This window comes from Castanea sativa, chromosome 5 (genome assembly GCF_040712315.1).
Source record: "Castanea sativa cultivar Marrone di Chiusa Pesio chromosome 5, ASM4071231v1".
NCBI classification, from domain to species: Eukaryota; Viridiplantae; Streptophyta; class Magnoliopsida; order Fagales; family Fagaceae; genus Castanea; species Castanea sativa.
Window position 1 is genome coordinate 70,963,707 of NC_134017.1, and position 20,098 is coordinate 70,983,804.

General features: G+C 35.6%; 1 pseudogene; it reads left to right on the forward strand.

The window, feature by feature from the left end:
- Positions 1–1,468: 1,468 nt before the first annotated feature.
- LOC142633989 (cysteine-rich receptor-like protein kinase 25) lies at positions 1,469–16,580 on the forward strand (annotated as a pseudogene).
- Positions 16,581–20,098: the final 3,518 nt, after the last annotated feature.

Here is a 20,098-nt window from a genome sequence, read left to right on the forward strand (position 1 = left end):
AATGTTGTTTTAGTAACATTGTTTGTATATTTTAGAAATACGTGTGGGTGAAAAAGTATATGAAAGTGCGTGTAATATTTAAATACTAAAAATTATTGCTTAATACACCTTACCAAACAACCCTTATTACCCACTGCACCACTGTTCCCGCCAACTTTTACTTTTGTGAACCTTTTGTCTTAAGATTAAGTCTAGGAGGAGTTATTACTTTATTAGTTTTACCGCATAGTTCTCTCAACTACTAAGATGATATTATTTATGTAAATGTGCGATTGTGCAAGGGAATTTCTTAATCAATATAATGAATAGAAAATAAAAAAAATTACTAAATGATGTCATATTTATATAAATAATAGCATTTTATTTATTAAGAGTTCATGAAAGACCATGTTAGCAATTATCTTCCTACTTGATAATTTCTATTGTATAAGGTAGACCTATTGTTTTTGTGCCTTTTTCGCCTTAGAAGCCCATGCGTAGAACTAGAATTTTATTGCCAGCTTCTTTCTAATACTAGAACTACTCCTTTCTTCTAGGCTCTTAAATAAGAACTTTCAACAGATAAGAACTTTCCATTCTCGTCTATCCAAATTCATAAAAATCCACGATTATTCAATTAAGATGAACTTTATTATTGTCTTATATCAGAATAAAAAAAAATATAAAAGAAAAAGAAAGCACTAATATTAGGTTGGTAATAAATAGGATTTCCTTGACATCTTCTCCGATTAAAGTGACTTTTGTTGAATATATTAGCTTTAATGTGTATACCATGTTATATATGTTGGAGTAAATGTGAAAGATGAAGTATAAAATAGGAACACAAGAACACAAGGTTACATGGTTCAGCCTTAACAACCTACATCTACTGAGGAAATCCTTAAAGATTACATTTTTATTATGTATAAGTGTAATACAAAGTCTATATTACAGTAAAATATAAAATGAGTATATATAAGAGAATGAACTCCATATCTCTAACATATTCCCAAACTCAAGGAGGAAGCTTGACGAAGGTTTAAGGTTGAATAAGCATGAAAAAAATCATTAAAAATACCTAAAAGAATGCTTTTAAGGAAACCACAATAGAGAATATGCCAATTGGACAATTTTAGAATTTCAAATGAATAAACGGAGTCCAAAATTAGAATTTACACAAAAACTGAGCGTGATAGGTAATTTTTTAAATTTTGACTTTTGGGACATGTTCCACAAAATAAGTCAAAGTCAACAGTCAAACTTCTGAACTAGGAACACTAAAGTTGCTTTGGTTCACTTGCGTGCAGAGACCACACCCGCACTACTCAATATTCGGCACCCGTATCCTCGTCGTATCACCAAATCTTTTATCTTTATGACTTTATTCCATTGCCCAACTTACCCAAAAAAAACAAAATAATTACACATGAAATTGAACAAATATTGGGTGACCTTGCAATTGGTGTACTTGTTAAGAGGTATAACCAAAATGCGTTATTTCAAATTTATCATGCTCCTTTTGTCTCTCTGGGTAATTACCTTCTTTAGCCTTACCAAAACTGAATTAGCACCCACTTACAGCGCTCACTTTTGCTCAAACTCGACATTCTTCATCGCTAACAGTACCTACCAAACCAACCTCAACCTTGTCCTCTCTTCTCTTACCTCAAACGCCACAAGCTACAGCAACAACAATGGATTCTATAACGCCTCAGCTGGGGACAACCCAGCTAAAGACGTGGTCTCTGGTCTCTTCCTTTGTCGTGGAGAGGTCAACACCGCAGTCTGTCAAGATTGCGTCGCCACTGCAGGCAGAGATATATTGCGGCGATGCCCTCTAGACAAAGTCGCTATAATATGGTACGACGAGTACCTGTTTCGTTACTCTAACCAATCCATCTTCGCTACCATCAACGAAGTCCCTGCAATATTTTTGATTAGCACGCAGAATATCACAGAGGTAGAGAACGATCGGTTTAACGATGTGTTGGCCAACGCAATGAAGTCTTTGGCGACGAGAGCTTCAAACTCTGATTCAGATAAGAATTTTGCGACGGAAGAAGATGAATTCACGAGTTCAAAGTCGCTGTACAGTCTTGGTCTGGCACGCCAGACTGGTTGCTTTAGGTGTTTTCTCTTTCTCCGAAATATAAATTACACAATTTAATAAAAAAAAATTATATATTGAGAATAACAACAATAAAAAAAAATGTAAATACATAAAATTTTACAACATAAAGCTTGTGGAGTTTAGTTATGATTGTTGTTAGTGTTGTTGAACAGGGATGGACGACGATGGCTGGGGAGAGTCAATGAGTTTCTTATTTCCTTTTAGCCTTTAGGTTTGATTCAGTTTTAATTTAAATTGTTTAATAACTTGTGAATTTGTGAGGCATTGAGGTAGTGAGGATTTTAAAAAAAAAAATTATTTGTTGAATTAAAAACGTAATCGTGTTGATGTTGGAGTTGTGATAGTTGTAGGGACACGATTTTCAGACCAAGTCCAAAATATAAGAGATCTTGGCCCAGTAAACCCAGTACAATAAATTTGTAGAGAGTGAGTCAAAGAGTTAGGTTTTAGTGCATGGATAATAGTTAATATGGTTTTGGATGATGAGCCAACAAGAATTAAACCCGGTTTGTGCAAGAAAGTTTGTCCTCGGCACAGTCCGAGGAGCTCTGTTTTAATATATATTGGATGACAATGGTTATAGGAGTTGTTGAGATTACTACAATACTTTCTCTTCTCCTTTTTTCATCCCTTTTTCATGAAGGGCCTCTTCCATTATATATTTCCTTTTGGATGATCTTAATCCTACATTTATTGATCCTTTGAGCCACCACTTGAGTGCTTGTCCCATCAGACACCCTTTCTGGCATTCTGTGAGTTGTGGTTGCCGAGGTAGCACTGTTCAGGGGTCTTTTCCACATAATTGCGGTCAAAAAGTTAGCTGCAGGGCATTTAATGCAGTGTAACAACTTTACCTTAGATATTTTTGAGTCTTTATCCCTCTTGTATGTTCATGATGTTCATCCCCATCATTAGAACTTCTTGAAAGGTCACTTTGATCAGTAGGATCTATATCTGATTTGCGTTTAGTTTATCCGAAGAGATATTCCTCCTCGGACTCGGACTACTCACGATCTCGGCCAAAGCCCCAAGCTCTTGGTCGAAGTGCAAGACCCCACAATAACCCCTCAAAACTCCGGTTTTTTCTTCTCATCCGAGAAAAAAAGTTGGGTTTTGAAGTCTTAAGAGTTAATTATGCTTTGATCCTTTGATTTACACCCAGGGGAGTGCCGTTTCACGTGCCCCATATTTGTACTGTAAATTGCTCATTTCAGAGCTACCAATCTAAGGATTTGATTATAATCTTGGGTTTGTCTTGACACTTAGTGAGAAACAAATAGATATCATGGAATGTTAATTCCCCAAAGTATGTGGTCCGAGGAGCCATGCATAGCTAAGGTTCCGTTTGAACACTTTGAAAGTTGTCATGAAGTGTTAACTTTCCCACATCATCTAGTCCGAGGACCGAGGTATAATTGAGTTATAGTTTAAACACTTGAAGAGAGATGTCATGGAGTGTTAACTTTCCCACATCATCTGGTCCGAGGACCGAGGCATAATTGAGTTATAGTTTAAACACTTGAAGAGAGATGCCATGGAGTGTTAACTTTCCCACATCATCTTGTCTGAGGACCGATGCATGATTAAGTTATAATTTAAACACTTGAAGAGAGATGTCATGGGGTGTTAACTTTCCCACATCATCTGGTCCGAGGACCAAGGCATGATTGAGTTATAGTTTAAACACTTGAGAGAGATGTCATTAAGTGTTAACTTTCCCACATCATTTCGTCCAAGGATTGATGCATGATTGAATTATAGTTTAAACACTTGAAGAGAGATGTCATGGAGTGTTAACTTTTCCACATCATCTGGTCCGAGGACCGAGGCATGATTGAGTTATAGTTTAAACACTTAAAGAGAGATGTCATGGAGTGTTAACTTTCCCACATCATCTGGTCTGAGACCGAGGCATGATTGAGTTATAGTGTAAACACTTGAAGAGGGATGTCATGGAGTGTTAACTTTCCCACATCATCTGGTCCAAGGACAGAGGCATGATTGAGTTATAGTTTAAACACTTGAAGAGAGATGTCATGGAGTGTTAACTTTCCCACATTATCTCGTCCGAAGACCGATGCATGATTGAGTTATAGTTCAAACACTTGAAGAGAGATGTCATGGAGTGTTAACTTTCCCACATCATCTGGTCTGAGGACCGAGGCATGATACTTTGAGAGTTGTTATGGAGTGTTAACTTCCCCAAAGCAGGAGGTCCGAGGACCCGCATAGCTAAGGTTCTATTTAACCACTTCTAAAGATGCTAGTGTGTGTTAATTTTCCCAAAGTAAGAGGTCTGAGGACCCGACATAGCTAAGGTTTTGTTTAACCACTTCCAAAGATGTGTTAATTTCCCCAAAGCAGGAGGTCTGAGGACCCGACATAGCTAATGTTCTGTTTAACCACTTCTAAAGATGCTAGTATGTGTTAATTTCCTCAAAGCAGGAGGTCCGAGGACCTGACATAGCTAAGGTTCTGTTTAACCACTTCTAAAGACGCCAGTGTGTATTAATTTCTCTAACGCAGGAGGTCCGAGGACCCGGCATAGCTAAGATTCTGTTTAACCACTTCTAAAGATGCTAGTGTGTGTTAATTTTCCCAAAGTAGGAGGTCTGAGGACTCGACATAGCTAAGGTTTTGTTTAACCACTTTCAAAGATGTGTTAATTTTCCCAAAGCAGGAGGTCTGAGGACCCGACATAGTTAACGTTCTGTTTAACCACTTCTAAAGATGCTAGTGTGCGTTAATTTCTCGAAAGCAGGAGGTCCGAGGACCCGGCATAGCTAAGGTTTTATTTAACCACTTCTAAAGATGCTAGTGTTTGTTAATTTTCCCAAAGTAGGAGGTCCGAGGACTCGGCATAGCTAAGATTTTGTTTAACCACTTTCAAAGATGTGTTAATTTCCTCAAAGCAGGAGGTCTGAGGACCCGGCATAGTTAAGGTTCTGTTTAACCACTTCAATAGATTAGAAGATATCAATATATACCTTCAAGAACTAGCCCTGCCGCAGAGCCCCTTTGAATTGCTCATGTATTGCTGCCACTTCCTCTAATGGAGGTTCAGCGAACTCGGTCACTGAATTCGCGAGGACCTGGCCCTTGACAAAGGTACGAGGCATGTACTTGATGCCAGAAGCCCCTAGAGCTGTGCCTCATTCAGCAATCCTCTCTGTATAATTAGCACTTCGTAGTATAAACCTGAGCGGAAGCTAAGTTAGGACAACAACTGTGTGTGCCTCATGTAGTGACTTGCTCACATAGTAAACTGGCCACCATAATGGCTTTCCCCAGGGACTCTTGCTGATGGGGGCCTTATCCTACCATATTTAACTGTTGCACTTACTATCACATAAGCTCTTCCCACAGATGACGCCAATTGTAGGGACATGATTTTCAGACCAAGCCCAAAATATAAGGGATCTTGGCCTAGTGAACCCAATACAATAAATTTGTAGAGAGTGAGTCAGAGAGTTAGACTTTAGTGCATGAATAACAGTTAATATGGTTTTGGATGATGAGCCAACAAGAATTACACCCAGTTTGTGCAAGAAAGTTTGTCCTCGGCACAGTTCAAGGAGATTTGTTCTAATATATATTGGATGACAATGGTTACAGGAGTTGTTGAGATTTCTACAGTGCTTTCTCTTCTCCTTTTTTCATCCCCTTTTCATGAAGGGCCTCTTCCATTATATAGTTCCTTTTGGATGATCTTAATCCTACACTTGTTGATTCTTTGAGCCACCACTTGAGTGTTTGTCCCATCAGACACCCTTTCTGGCCTTCTATGAGTTGTGGTTGCCGAGGTAGCACTGTTCAGGGGTCTTTTCCACATAAATGCGGTTAGAAAGTTAGCTGCAGGGCATTCAATGCGGTGTAGCAGCTTTTCCTTAGATATTTTTGAGTCCTTATCCCTCTTGTATGTTCATAATGCTCGTCCCTATCATTAGAACTTCTTGGAAGGTCACTTTGATCATTAGGATCTATATCTGATCTGCGTTTAGCTTATCCGAGGAGATATTCCTCCTCGGACTTGGACTACTCATGATCTCGGCCAAAGCCCCATGCTCTCGGCCGAAGTCTAAGACCCTACAATAGTCTTAGTCTGAGATGAGATTGATCTTGTATTGGGCTTTTCTATTGGCATTTGGTTTGGGCCTTGTTAGTGGTTTTATTATAATTTTTTTTTCCAGATTTTCGTTCAACTTTTTTTTGTTTTTTTGGATTTTTTTCCATGGTTTTATAAACCAGTACGGTGAAAGAATCAAAAAAGAGACTGATTACTAGTTTTTTGGTCAAACCGAGATCTGACCGATGGTCGAACCGATGACGTCATAAATAATATAATTAATAAAATTTTAAATTATATAAATAAAAATATAATAAGTTTATTACCACTAATATGATAGCACAATGTTAAAACATAATATTTACTGACACTTTTCATGTAAATTTAATTAAATTTCCCTAGAATGGACAATCACATGTTTAATTATAACCATAAAAATAAAAAGTTAATTATATATATATAATGAATTAATTGATGTTATATAAAAATTAAGTAACTTTTTAAGTTTATTCACTTAATTAACTAAAACTACTATTTTTTTTAATGAAAATTATCAAAAAAAAGAAAAAAGAAAAGTAGTTGTACAATAAAAAAAAGCTAAATTTACATGACTTTGACCAATTAGTTATATAATATATATTATAATGTTTTTGAAAAAAAAGTAGTCGTACAATAACAGTATGTTAGGTAAAGCAAAAACTAAAAGTAAAGTTGTAGTATAAGCTTAAAAGAATATAAAAGCACGTGGTTTCTTTTTACTTGAAAAACCTTAAAATATTGTTAAGTTACTCAAATTATGAACCAAAATTTAATTTTATTGATATAAAAAGAATTTAAGGTGTTTCTAATTTTTTTTAAAAAGTAGATAAATGTAAAATTTTAAATTATAATATATAATTTTTTTTTTCAAGTTAAGGTGACCCTGGAACCACCTGGAGGACCACTCTGACATAAGGCGGCTCCGCCCCTGCTGTCATAGGAGCTCTTCCTACGTGTTGTAATGGAAAAGAAGGTGGAAGAGTTCTCTGCTCCCAAGTTTTAATATTAGATATGAACCGTACTGTTGGAATGGCTTGAATTGTCAAACTTAGTGGTTTGCCATTAGCCAACAAGCCATTAAGTGGCTTGCATACCTATGTCAGAAAGTTGGAAAATTCTTAGGTACTCCCGGAGTATAGTGAAATGGTGCTTTCTCCTCTCACATTTATGGTGGACCCCATTATGAATTTAATGAGCAAACTCTATCATGAATGTGAGAGGAGGGAGCACAATTCTCCGTGCTCCGGGAATATCTAAGAATTACTCCAGAAAGTTTGGATGACAACCAAATATCATGCATGAAGAAATACACGTAGCTTGCATTAAATGTTGTCTTCAGGAATTGTCAAAAAGGCAAGGAGTAGCTGACATACAAACCAAATACATGCTTCACCTTGTATCCGAAATGTATGACTCCATTGGCAATAAATACTGGCCACCATCTTTTGACTTGATAAGTTTCATGTGCTGAAACTATTGATGTTTCGGCTGAAATTTAGCTATAAACAGTGGTGGAGTAAATGAGAGCCAAGACATGAGATACGGATAGCAAAGAACTTCGGTGTGTGCATGCTAGAGATAGAAAGTTAAAGTGTTCTGCAACTCTTGTTAATAGGGTGATCTCTATTTACTTGTGAGAGAATCAATGATGTATTTGAGATTTGAGTATGTATAAGAGTGCCTTTAAGTTATTGTTGTAATTTTTAAAATTATAATGAAACTTTATTCTTTTGCCTCCTATGGATGTAAGTATATTTCTGAATTATGTAAATTTTTTGTGTCATTTTATTTTATTTTTTAAACCTTGTGTAAACAAATTGTTTCACTGATTTTTCACAACATGTACCCATTTTACAACGTCACATCTGCTTCACCTCTAGTTCCTCCTCTTACTCCTGCTGGTACGGTAATAGACAACATTATTTTTCCAGACCTGTGATTTTTAGCCATTTTAGACCATGTAATATGTCCGGCTGGATTGAGTTCTACACTTGCGAGAGAAAAAAACTTAGATACCTCTGTTATGGTAAGTATATAAAATATGTTGTTATTAATATCAGATGTTGGAATAGCAGAAGTTTGGATACCATTTTGTTGCCTTTGCAAAGCCTTAATAGGAAGAATAACAAAATAAACACTCACAAGAAAGAGGGGATGAATATGGACAAGGCTTCGGCCTCGTACAAAACTCCCACAAATAAGGCGTCGGCCTTTCACAAAACTCTCATAAATAATGCTGCAGCGCCCTTGAGCACTTTTCAATACTTTTTCTCACATGCTAGATAACGTTAGGCTGCTGCCTTGAGAACTCTCTACACTTTGTTCTCTCACTCTTTACACTTTTTTCACTCTCTCATTCAAACCACACGTCTACTTCTTTTTTATATAGTTTCTAACTAAGTGGAATTACAAGAGTTGTCTTTAGTCTAATGGCTGTTCGAGTTATAAAAGAAAATTCTAGAAAGTGAAAGATACAAAGGCACAAACGTTATGGAACGACATTAGGCACAAATGGTTATGGAAAAATGAGAGACAAACTGTTAAGGAAAAATCAAGAGGCAATTTTGGAAATTAAAGGAGTATTTCTCATGATGAAATATCTAACTTTCTAAGTAAATGATGCATATCGTTGTATGCAGGAGAAAACAAAATGTTATTGCTACCAATTGTCGCCATTGCTATCCCAATTGCTGTTTCTGTGGTTCTGTTCTTCTTTGGCTGTTGCTTCCCTCGTAGGAGAGCAAGCAGGAAGTTCAATACTTTACCGGAGGAAAATAGTGAAGAATAAAAGATTATTTGATCACTTTTCTTTTATCTTTTTTGGTCTCTGTGGTATAACTATAAACAATTTAAATTGAAAATTTCATTTTAAAAACCATTATATTACTGTTTGTTGTCTAGGTGAAGTCGAAATTCCAAATGTAGAGTCCTTGCAATTTGACCTGGATATAATTGAAGTTGCCATAAACAAGTTCTCAGATGATGATAAGATAGGTGAAGGAGGATTTGGTGCCGTTTACAAGGTACAATTTAGTTAATACTGAAGTTCAATGAGAAAAATTGTTTAACCTTGGTTCAAATATATTTTCAGGGTACCCTTCCCAATGGAGAACAAATAGCTGTGAAAAGATTATCTGTAAGATCTGGGCAGGGTGCAGTAGAATTTAAGAATGAAGTTGTATTGGTAGTCAAACTTCAACGCAGAAATCTAACGAGACTAAGGATTTTGTTTGGGAGGAGAAGATAAGTTGCTCATTTATGAATATGTGCCCAACAAAAGCCTCGATCACTTTTTATTTGGTTAGGCCCATCTGAACTTGTATCCAGCTATTTTTCTTTCTGAGTTTTATGTCTAGTATGATTAGCATCAGAGTAACAATTCTAATCACTTAAAAAATCCTTCAAAATTCACTTGTGATGAACTTCTCACATTGAATCAATGCCAAGGAGCTGAAATTCTAAGAAATAATGAGAATAAAATTTTGTTTTCAAATTGAATGAAATTATCTCCTTGTCCATTTGAATCTCATTCCTAACTTGAGTATTAAATTATGACAAAATTATAGAACCAGCAAAGCAAGGAGAATTGAATTGGTCAAAACAGTTACAAGATTATAGAAGTAATTGCTCGAGGGATTCTTTATCTTCAAGAAGATTCTCGACTTAGATATTATTTATCGTGATGTCAAAGCTAGTAGTGTTTTGTTAGATCACAATATGAACTCAAAAATTTCAGATTTTGGCATGGCCAGGATATTTGCTGAAGACCAAACTCAAGCAAATATAAATAGAATTGTTGGAACATTGTAAGTTTTTAATCATTATATATGTCTTTGAATAATCAAAATTAACAAATTTATTTATTTCTTATTACGTTCTAGATTTATTGAAATGAATAATATATATAATTACTTTAACACAGCCAATGCATGCTCTAACTTGTGTAAATAGCAATGCTGTAAAGAGTGTCAGAGAGATTATCTTAGGACATTGAATAGCATGAGATGTTTCAAAATTTACAAATTTGATACTATGATTGACCTTCTGAACTTTTCTTCACATTTTTTACTTAGGTTTTTATTTATTATTTATTTTTATGGTTCTTAATTGTAGTGGTTATACATCTCCGTAGTATACTATGCATGGACAATATTTTGTAAAGTCCGATGTGTTTAGTTTTGGAGCCTTGGATCTATAAATTATAAGTGGGGCAAAAAGAATACACATTTCCATCAATCAGAACTTGTTGAGGAACTCTTGAGTTATGTAAGTATTGTTGGGTGCATGTGACACCCTTGGATTCCATCACATATTTGTCAAAGCTCATGTATGAGCTTATTCCAAAAGTCTTCAAAGCTTGCTTTCTCCTTTATTGAGAAATGACCAAGACTTGTGAGAAGTCTAACTTCTCTTAATGAGAAGTGATGCAAAGCTGAGCAAGGGTGTTGAACACGTTGAAGAAAAAGAACAGAAAGAAACTAAGGCCATTCGGCCTAGTGGAGAGCTGAGAGCAATATTTGCCCATTTTGTGTGAGTTCCAGAGTGAGCAAGAAAGAGAGAGCTTCAGCTTTAGAGGTGCAGCCTGAGTGAAGAGATAGAGAGAAACACAGTGAGAGTGTGAGAAAGTGAAAAAGAAAAAGGAGACATTTTTCTTTGCTCAAGTTACATATAAGGAAGATAAATTGGTGGAGTTCTCATGGAGTTTTTGAGTGCTACAACCATGGAGAGTTGGTGTATTCAGAGGAAGATTTTGCTATTGACTTTGTGGTGAGATTGTATTTACTCCTTGAGATTTATTTGTTGTATATCCAATTTATTGTGAACTCAAGTTTAGCATAAACTTGATAGTTGCAATCTCTATTTCATAGTGGATATTTTTTGAAGCTGCCTCGTGATTTTTCCCCCTACATTAAAGGGTATTCCACGTAAGATTTGGTGTTCCTGTGTGGTTGTGTTTATGTGGTGATTGCGAAAATTTTTGTTTCCATAATATTGCTATTACTTGGTAGTTATATATTTTAATTCACACATAGACCTAGAGGGGGTTAGGATTTTTCCCCAACAAGTGGTATCAGAGCTTTTGGTTGCTTAGGTTTTACTGTCTTGTGTTGGATTAAATGGAGAATATGGCTATGAATACTATGGTTAAACTCTCGTTATCAAATTATTCGATATGGAAGCCGATGATGAAGGATGTTTTTTATTGCAAGGATTTGCATGACCCTATTGAGAGTGATAGTGCCAAGCCTAGTGATATGTCAGATAGAGATTGTGAGAAATTAAATAGAAAAACTATCGGGTGTATTAGACAATGCATCGATGTTAGTGTTTTTCACCATGTGTCTTAGGAAACAAATGCAGAGGCTCTTTGGGAAAAATTAAGGAGTTTTTATGAAAGAAAAACAGCTCAAAATAAAGCTTTTATTGCTAGAAAGCTTGTGAATTTGAAGCTTAAGGACGGTAAGTCCATTGCCGAGCACCATAGTGAGTTCCAAGACTTGATTAATCAGATGGTTACAATGAAGCTAGTAATAGATGATGAGTTGAAAGCTTTATTGATTCTGAGTTCCTTACCTGACAGTTGGGAGACTTTGGTAGTGTTACTTAGTAATTCTGCTTCAAATGGTGTGTTACAACTTGCCATGGTTAAAGATAGTTTGCTTAATGAAGAAACTAGAAGAAAGGATATGGGCAAGGTTATTGCACATGCTCTTGTCACAAAGAACAGGGGGAGAAGTAAGAGTAGAAGTTCTAAAGGGCGAGGTAAATCTAGAAGTCAGTTAGAATCAAAAGGAAAATTCAAGTGTTTTTACTGTGATAAAGAAGGTCACATAAAAAGGAATTGCAAGCCTTGGAAGAACAAACAGAAAGAGGATAAAAATCAGAAAAAGGCGGATGATGAGAATACCACTGCTGTTATAGTGTTGGAAGATGAGGTCCTAGCCATAGGACAAGATGCTTGTTGTACAGTTTCAGATCCTTATGTTGAATGGGTGATTGATTCAGCTGCTTCCTGCCATGTCACTCCAAGAAAGGAGGTATTCACTTCATACAAAGCGGGAAACTTTGGGAGAGTGAAGATGGGCAATGATAGTTATGCCAACATTGTGGGAATTAGTGATATTTGTGTTAGGGCTAACACTGGATACACCCTGGTTTTGAAGGATGTGAGACATGTTCCGGATATTTGCCTAAATTTGATTTCCACTCATGTTCTTGATAAAGAAGGTTATGACAATTATTTTCGTGATGGAAAATGGAGGCTTAGCAAAGGATCATTGGTGTTTGTTAGAGGGAAAATTTGTTATACACTTTACAAGACACAAGTAAAGTTGTGTAAGGATGTTGTTAGTGCAGCTCAAGAGGATTCTTCGCCTAACTTATGGCATAGGCGGCTGGCTCACATGAGTGAAAAAGGATTGCAGATTTTGACAAAGAAGTCTCTCATTCCCTTTGCCAAAGGTATGCCGTTAAATCCTTGTGACTTTTGTTTATTTGGTAAACAGCATAGAGTTTCATTTAATATACCCTCTACTAGAAAACCCAATGTATTAGATCTTGTTTATTTTGATGTATGTGGTCCCATTGATGTTGAGACTTTAGGTTGCAATAAATATTTTGTTACATTTATTGATGATGTTTCATGAAAGATGTGGGTTTATGTTTTGAAAACAAAAGACCAGGTATTTGAGCACTTCAAGAAATTCCATGCCATGATGGAAAATGAGAAAGGGGAGCCTTTGAAGTGTCTCTATAGTGATAATGAAGGTGAATACACATCTAATGAATTCAAGAGTTACTGCTCCGAGAAAGACATTAGACATGAGAAGACAGTTCCTGATACCCCATAGCAAAGTGGTGTGGCAGAAAGGATGAACCGCACTATTGTTGAGAAGATCATATGTATGTTGAAAATGACTAAACTGCCTAAGTCATTCTGGTGTGAAGCTGTTGTGACTGCATGCTACCTAATTAATAGACCTCCATCAGTTCCTTTGGGTTTTGATATTCTAGAAAGAGTAGGGATAGGAAAAAATGTTTCTTACTCTCACTTGAAGGTATTTGGGTGCAAGAAATTTGTACATGTGCTTAAGGAACAAAGATCGAAGCTTGATTGCAAATCCACTCCTTGTATATTTATTGGATATGGAGATGTAGAATTTGGCTATAAGTTATGAGATCCAAAGGAAAAGAAAATGATCAAAAGTTGAGATGTGGTTTTTCATGGGAATGAAAACTTGGCAGACTTTGAGAAAACTGAAAAGCCTAAAGCTACAGTTGAAGATGTTCCTGATCTTACACCTACCTCTTCTTCCTTAGATAATGCCATAAATAGGGAAGAGGTACAAGATGAGAATTACGGTGATGATCCAACTGAATTTAATGCTAATGAGCCAGCAGATGGTGATGATGTGATAGATACAAATGGTGTTGAGCAGGGGGAGTAGCCTCCTCCACTAGAGATGGTAGAACCTCAAGTGAGAAGGTCTACTAGAGAGCGTCATCCATCGACTAGATATTCCACTTCTGAGTATACTATGATTACTGAAGATGGGAAGCCATAAAGTTTTCAGGAATTACAGTCTAATAAGGATAAGCAAAGTTGTTTGAAGGATATGCATGAAGAGATGAATTCTTTAAGCAAGAATAAAACTTATGACTTAGTGGAACTTCCTAAAGGTAAGAAGGTATTGAAAAACAAATGGGTGTTCAAGCTGAAGAAAGATGGTGACAAGTTAGTGAAGTATAAAGCTCGATTGGTGGTCAAGAGTTTCAGTCAGAAACAAGGGATTGAATTTGACGAGATATTCTCTCCAGCAGTCAAGATGAGTTCCATTCGGGTTGTTCTGGGATTAGTAGCTAGCTTGGATCTTGAGCTTGAGCAACTTGATGTGAAGACTGCTTTTCTTCATGGTGATTTAAAAGAAGAAATCTACATGGATTAGCCAGAGGGATTCAAAGTGAAAGGGAAAGAACAAATGGTTTGCAAGTTAAGGAAGAGTTTGTATGGCTTGAAGCAAGCTCCAAGATAGTGGTACAAGAAGTTTGACTCATTCATGGTAGGTCACGGGTACACAAGGACAAATGCAAATCATTGTGTGTATGTTAGAAAATTTCCCAATGTTAAATTTGTTATTCTTCTGCTATATATAGATGATATGTTGATAGTATGATAAGATGCAAGTGTGATTGGAAATTTGAAGAAGGACTTGTCCAAGTCATTTGATATGAAAGACTTGGGTCCTACAAGAAAAATTTTGGGTATGCAGATTCTACGTGACAGGAAAGCTAAAAAGCTATGGTTATCACAAGAGAAAGATATTGAACGGATTCTTAAAAGGTTCAAAATGAAGCATGCCAAGCTAGTCAGTACACCTCTTGGTGCTTATTTCAAGCTAAGAAAGAAATCTTGTTCTTCATCCAAGGAAGAGAAAAAAGACATAGCATCAACTATTTATTCCTCAGCAGTTGGGAGTTTGATGTATGCTACGGTTTGCACAAGACCAAATATTGCTCATGTAGTTGGTGTTGTCAGCAGGTTCATGATTAATCTTGGTAAAGATCATTGGGAAGCAATGAAGTGGATTTTCAGGTACTTGAGAGGTAGCTCTAAATTGTGCTTGACTTTTGGTGATACTAAACCAGTTTTGGAGGGTTATGTAGATGCAGATTGGGCAGTTGACCTTAATGGTATGAAATCTACATTAGGGTATTTATTTACTTTTGCAGGGGGAGCTATGTCATGGCAGTCAAGATTGCAAAAGTGTGTTGCCTTATCTACAACTGAGGCTGAGTATATTGCAGCTAATGAAGTAGATAAAGAGATGCTTTGGTTGAAACAGTTTCTCTAAGAATTGGGTTTAAAGCAAGATGGGTATGTAGTTAATTGTGATAGTCAAAGTGCTATAGACTTGGGCAAGAATTCTATGTACTATTCACACTTAAAGCACATTGAGGTGAGATACAATTGGTTGAGACTAGTTATTGAACAACAGTCATTTGAATTAGAGAAGATTCACACAGATGAAAATCCAGTTGACATGTTGACCAAGGTTGTTTCTAGAGAGAAGCTAAATCTTTGTGTCGGGTTGGCCGGCATGAATTCTAACTGAAGACTTGGATTGAAGATCTCCTTCGTAGTGTGCTGGAGGGGAAGATTGTTGGGTGCATGTGACACCCTTGGATTCCATCACACATAATTGTCAAAGCTCATTTATGAGCTTGTTCCAAAAGTCTTCAAGCTCCAAAAGTCTTCAAAGCTTGCTTTCTCATTTATTGAGAAATGACCAAGATTTGTGAGAAGTTTAACTTCTCTTAATGAGAAGTGATGCAAAGCTGAGCAAAGGTGTTGAACACGTTGAAGAAAAATAAAGGAAAGAAACTAAGGCCATTCGGCCTAGTGGAGAGCTGAAGAAAATAGAGAGCAATATTCAACCATTTTTTGTGAGTTCCAGAGTGAGCAAGAAACACAGAACAGAGAGAGCTTTAGCTTGAGAGGTGTAGCCCGAGTGAAGAGATAGAGAGAAACACAGTGAGAGTGTAAAAAAGACAAAGGAAACATTTTTCTTTGCTCAAGTTACACACAAGGAAGATAAATTGGTGGAGTTCTTATGGAGTTTTTGAGTGCTACAACTATGGAGAGTTTGAGTACTTAGAGGAAGATTTTGCTACTGTCTTTGTGGTGAGATTATATTTACTTCTTGAGATTTATTTGTTGTATATCCAATTTATTGTGGACTCAAGTTTAGCATAAACTTAATAGTTGTAATCTCCATTTCATAGTGGATATTTTTCGATGCTGCCCCGTTGTTTTTCCCTCTACACTGGAGGATTTTCCACATAAAATTTGGTGTTCCTGTGTGGTTGTATTTATGTGGTGCTTGCTAAAATTTTTGTTTCCATAATATTACTATTGCTCGGTAGTTATATATTTTAATTCACACATAGACCTAAAGGGGGTTAGGATTTTTCCCCAACAAGTATGAAGTAGATATTTTAATTTTGGGGTACTTAGAAATTATTTTGGTTGTGGTCGTGATGAAGAAAGATGAACATCGCATTTTTAACGAGTTTCTGCAGGCTTGGAAACAATGGACGAATGGAACACCCTTGGAATTGTTGGATCCCTCTCTGAGAAATTCTTATTCTAGAAATGAAGTTATTAGGTGCATCCATATTGGCTTATTATGCATTCAAGAAAATCCAGCAAATCGACCAACAATGGCTACAATAGGTCTCATGCTTAACAGTTATTCTGTAATGCTACCATTACCTCAGCAACCATCATTTTTGCGTTGAAGTAGAGCAAAGCTAAACAAGACAACGACGAAGCTTGAGTCTGGTCAACATAAAAGCCAATCATGATGGTCTGTTAAGGAAGCATCATTCACATAAATATATCCTTGATAGTTTGACTAGACAAGGTGCTTTCCAAAATTAGTCTATATTAGTAGGTGGTGGAACTTCTATTCTAGCACTCAGATAGCCCTTGTTTATGGATTGAAAACTGTAAAAAATCGTAAATATAAGTTCCCTGTCATTTAGAACTGACATTAGTACAATATCGATGTTGAGTGTCAATTGTATTGTTGGGCTTTGTGAAACCTAGTTTATGTTTGATCCAGTTGACAACCTGACCCGACCCGATCCGAATAATGTTGCGTGGTTTTTAATGAGAGATTTTCTGAGACTTAGTCCATGGAGCGGAGGATGTATGAAACGTAGGATGTATAAAACGTAGGATGTTGCGTGTCATTCCCCGTTTTGTAGCCCATTGTGAATCCTGTGCGCAGGATGTATAAAACGCAGTTTTTTGTGATTAGGGTTTTGTGTAGTCAGTTTTGAGAGAGTAAAAAGAACTGTAGCCGCACTTTGTATTTTTTCCCTAATAATAGTGAAATCCTTGTAACTCTATGGACGTAAACAAATTGCCGAACCACGTAAATACTATTTAGTACGTGTGACTATTTTCTTTGGCATGTGTTTTCTCTATTTTATTTTTTCTCACAGGTTTAGGAATTCGTGAAAATTCCCTACATGTATTTCTCATAGGGTTGGTTAATTTTGGATGGGGAATGGCACTTTCTTAGTATTTCCATTCTCATAATTTTTATTCTGTGTAATTAAGGGTATATTTGGTTGGGTGGATTTTAAGGAAGATGAAAAAAAAAAGAGTGGAAAATAGGAGGGAAAATGAATAGGAAGCCTATTTGGTTGGGAGGGAGAGGGAAAGAGAAAAGTAGTGGGGCCCAACTATTTTCTCTCTGGGCCCACCAAAATTCAATATCTCCAAAATTGAGAGAAAATGAGGAAGATGTGTGTTGGATAGAATTGCCCTTCTCCATCCAATAGCCAACTTTTTGTCTTTCCGGTTTTTTATTTTTATTTTTTGTGTGGATAAAATTTCTTCTGGTTTTGCATAGTACGTTCACGTTGGTTTGGTTTTGGTTTTTTTGTTTGTTTGTTTGTTTGTTTTTGTTTTGTTTTGTTTTTTTTTTTTTTTGTGGATAAAATTTTGGATAGTACACATTGGTTCTTTTTGTTTGTTTTTATCTTTTTTTTTTAATATCCTTTTAGCATTTGCTTATTTTATAAATAAATAAAAAAATTAAAGTGTCCATACAATTTTTTTTAATAATAAATGTGTTACTTTTTGTTTATATATTTAGTAAGGATATAATGATAAATTTATATCGACTTTATTTTTCTTCCTCTTTTTTTTTATCTCAACCAAACAAAAAAGTTTTCCATCCTTTCACTTTTCCACCCCTCCAACTAAACACAAATGAGGGAAAACTAAATTTTTTCTACCCTCTCACTTTTCCATCCTCCCACAATTTTCTATCCTCCAACTTTTTCATCTTCCAAATCGAATGGACTCTAAAGTTGACAAAAGCACAAGCTGCTCTGGTCTCAATGGTTTGTTTATTTCATTTTATCCCCACTCTTGGGGGACTGAAAAAATGTTGCTTGATGTGTCGGATACATAATAATAGATTGTAGATATTGGTTGAGTATTTGTTATGGATATTTTTGGAAGAAAATAAAACAAATATTGACCATTATGTTTTTTTTTTATTTAGAGAGAGTTTTAACCTATGGCGTCCGCTCCTGATGATAGCTCTTTATCATCAAACCAAGACAACAATCAGTTTTTGGTGTAGGCGGAGATTGAACCCCATATTTCTTATACAACCATCAGAGATTTTACCAGTTGAGCTAATTGGAACCCACTAGATATTGACCATTATGTTAACTCATAAGTAACGTGCAGTTTGTCTTAGATTTTGATGGGTGATACCAATATTCCAAACATAACTGCAGATAATATTATTCATAGGCCTTGATCTGGTTTTTGACTCTTTTATATTTGCTTATTTAGTCAAGTATTCCATGTTTTAAAAACCAAATCCAACGTTTAGTCAAGTATCCCATGTTTTAATACAAAGGTATACCACAACTCTATTAAAAAACTATGGTAATTTTTAAGGAAGTGTGAGGCAAGTTTTACTACACACAAAACCTTTTTTCCTCTCCTTTGGGTGTGTGTGTTTCCAAAAAAAGAAGAAGAGTATCTCATGTTTTAAAAACCAAATTATCAAGTGACGGTTGAAATTGAGACCAAAAGTACACCCAAGGAGATACAAGTTATCTATAATTGATGTCTTAAAATTTATGTGTGCCTGTTGTGCGTATGTTTGAAAGGCAAGGGGCTTGTAGTTCAACTCATTACTATCTCTTGGTGTTTATAACAGAGACATATAAAGTTCAAATTCTCTCTTTCCATTGTAAACATTAAATTATCTATATAAAAAAAGTCATATGTTGAAAATATAAAGAATGAGATGTTCAAGGTTTTGAGATTAGATTAATGTTTTGGTGCCTCTGGAGAGAGAGAGAGAGAGAGAGAGAGAGAGAGAGAGAGAGAGAGAGAGAGAGAGAGAGAGAGAGAGAGAGAGAGAGAGAGAGAGAGAGAATTTTGGGGATTATTTTTGGCCTTTGGATTTTTTCCCCATGCAACTTTCATCCATATTAAAAATGGGAGAGAATGGGAGAATCATAAATAGGAGAGGATTCGGGCCCAATTTAGACTACTACAATATTGACTCCACACACACCTTACTTTAGTAAATTCACATATATTTAATTGTTTCAACTAATTTAAGCATAGAATTATTTTTAGTATTTTTTGTTGCATATGCTACTAAAAATGTTTTTATTTTTAGATGGTATTTCTTTCAATTGTTGGCTTCCAAAGCTACAAAACATCAGAAAGAATGTCATATTTCAAATAAGTTTTTATTTATATTTAAATTTTATGAAATTAACCCTATAAATTCATTTTTATTATTATAAATAATTGAAACACCATATATATAGATAGGACAAAGTTTGGGGATAAACTTGATTGTCCTACATATTTTGAAAATCTACCCGTTGAATTGTATGTTCTCAACATGCATGTCAAATTATGAGTCTATTAGATGCTATTTACTATTCGTTCCATAAACTTATTTTCTATGCATAATTTTAGACTACAAAAACTTAAAATTTAAACGTTTAATAAATGATAGAGCTATAAAGATTTTATATTTTAAAAATTTTGCAAGTATGTAGAAAATAAGAAGAAAATGTAATCTAATGGTGGATTTGTCAAAATTTATATCCAATAAATAATTAATATATGGAATTAAATACGTTTATGTCACATATGGAAATTTATTCATAGATTAACTGAAACGTTTCTTATTTTAGATAGAGAAGGGCAATTAAAAAGAATTATCATTCATTCATGAAGGAGAATTTGGGTCTTTGGACTCGCATATGCAAGTTGTTAACCAATGCAAATGCCTTCCACATTGGTCTCCTTCCGAGCCACTACC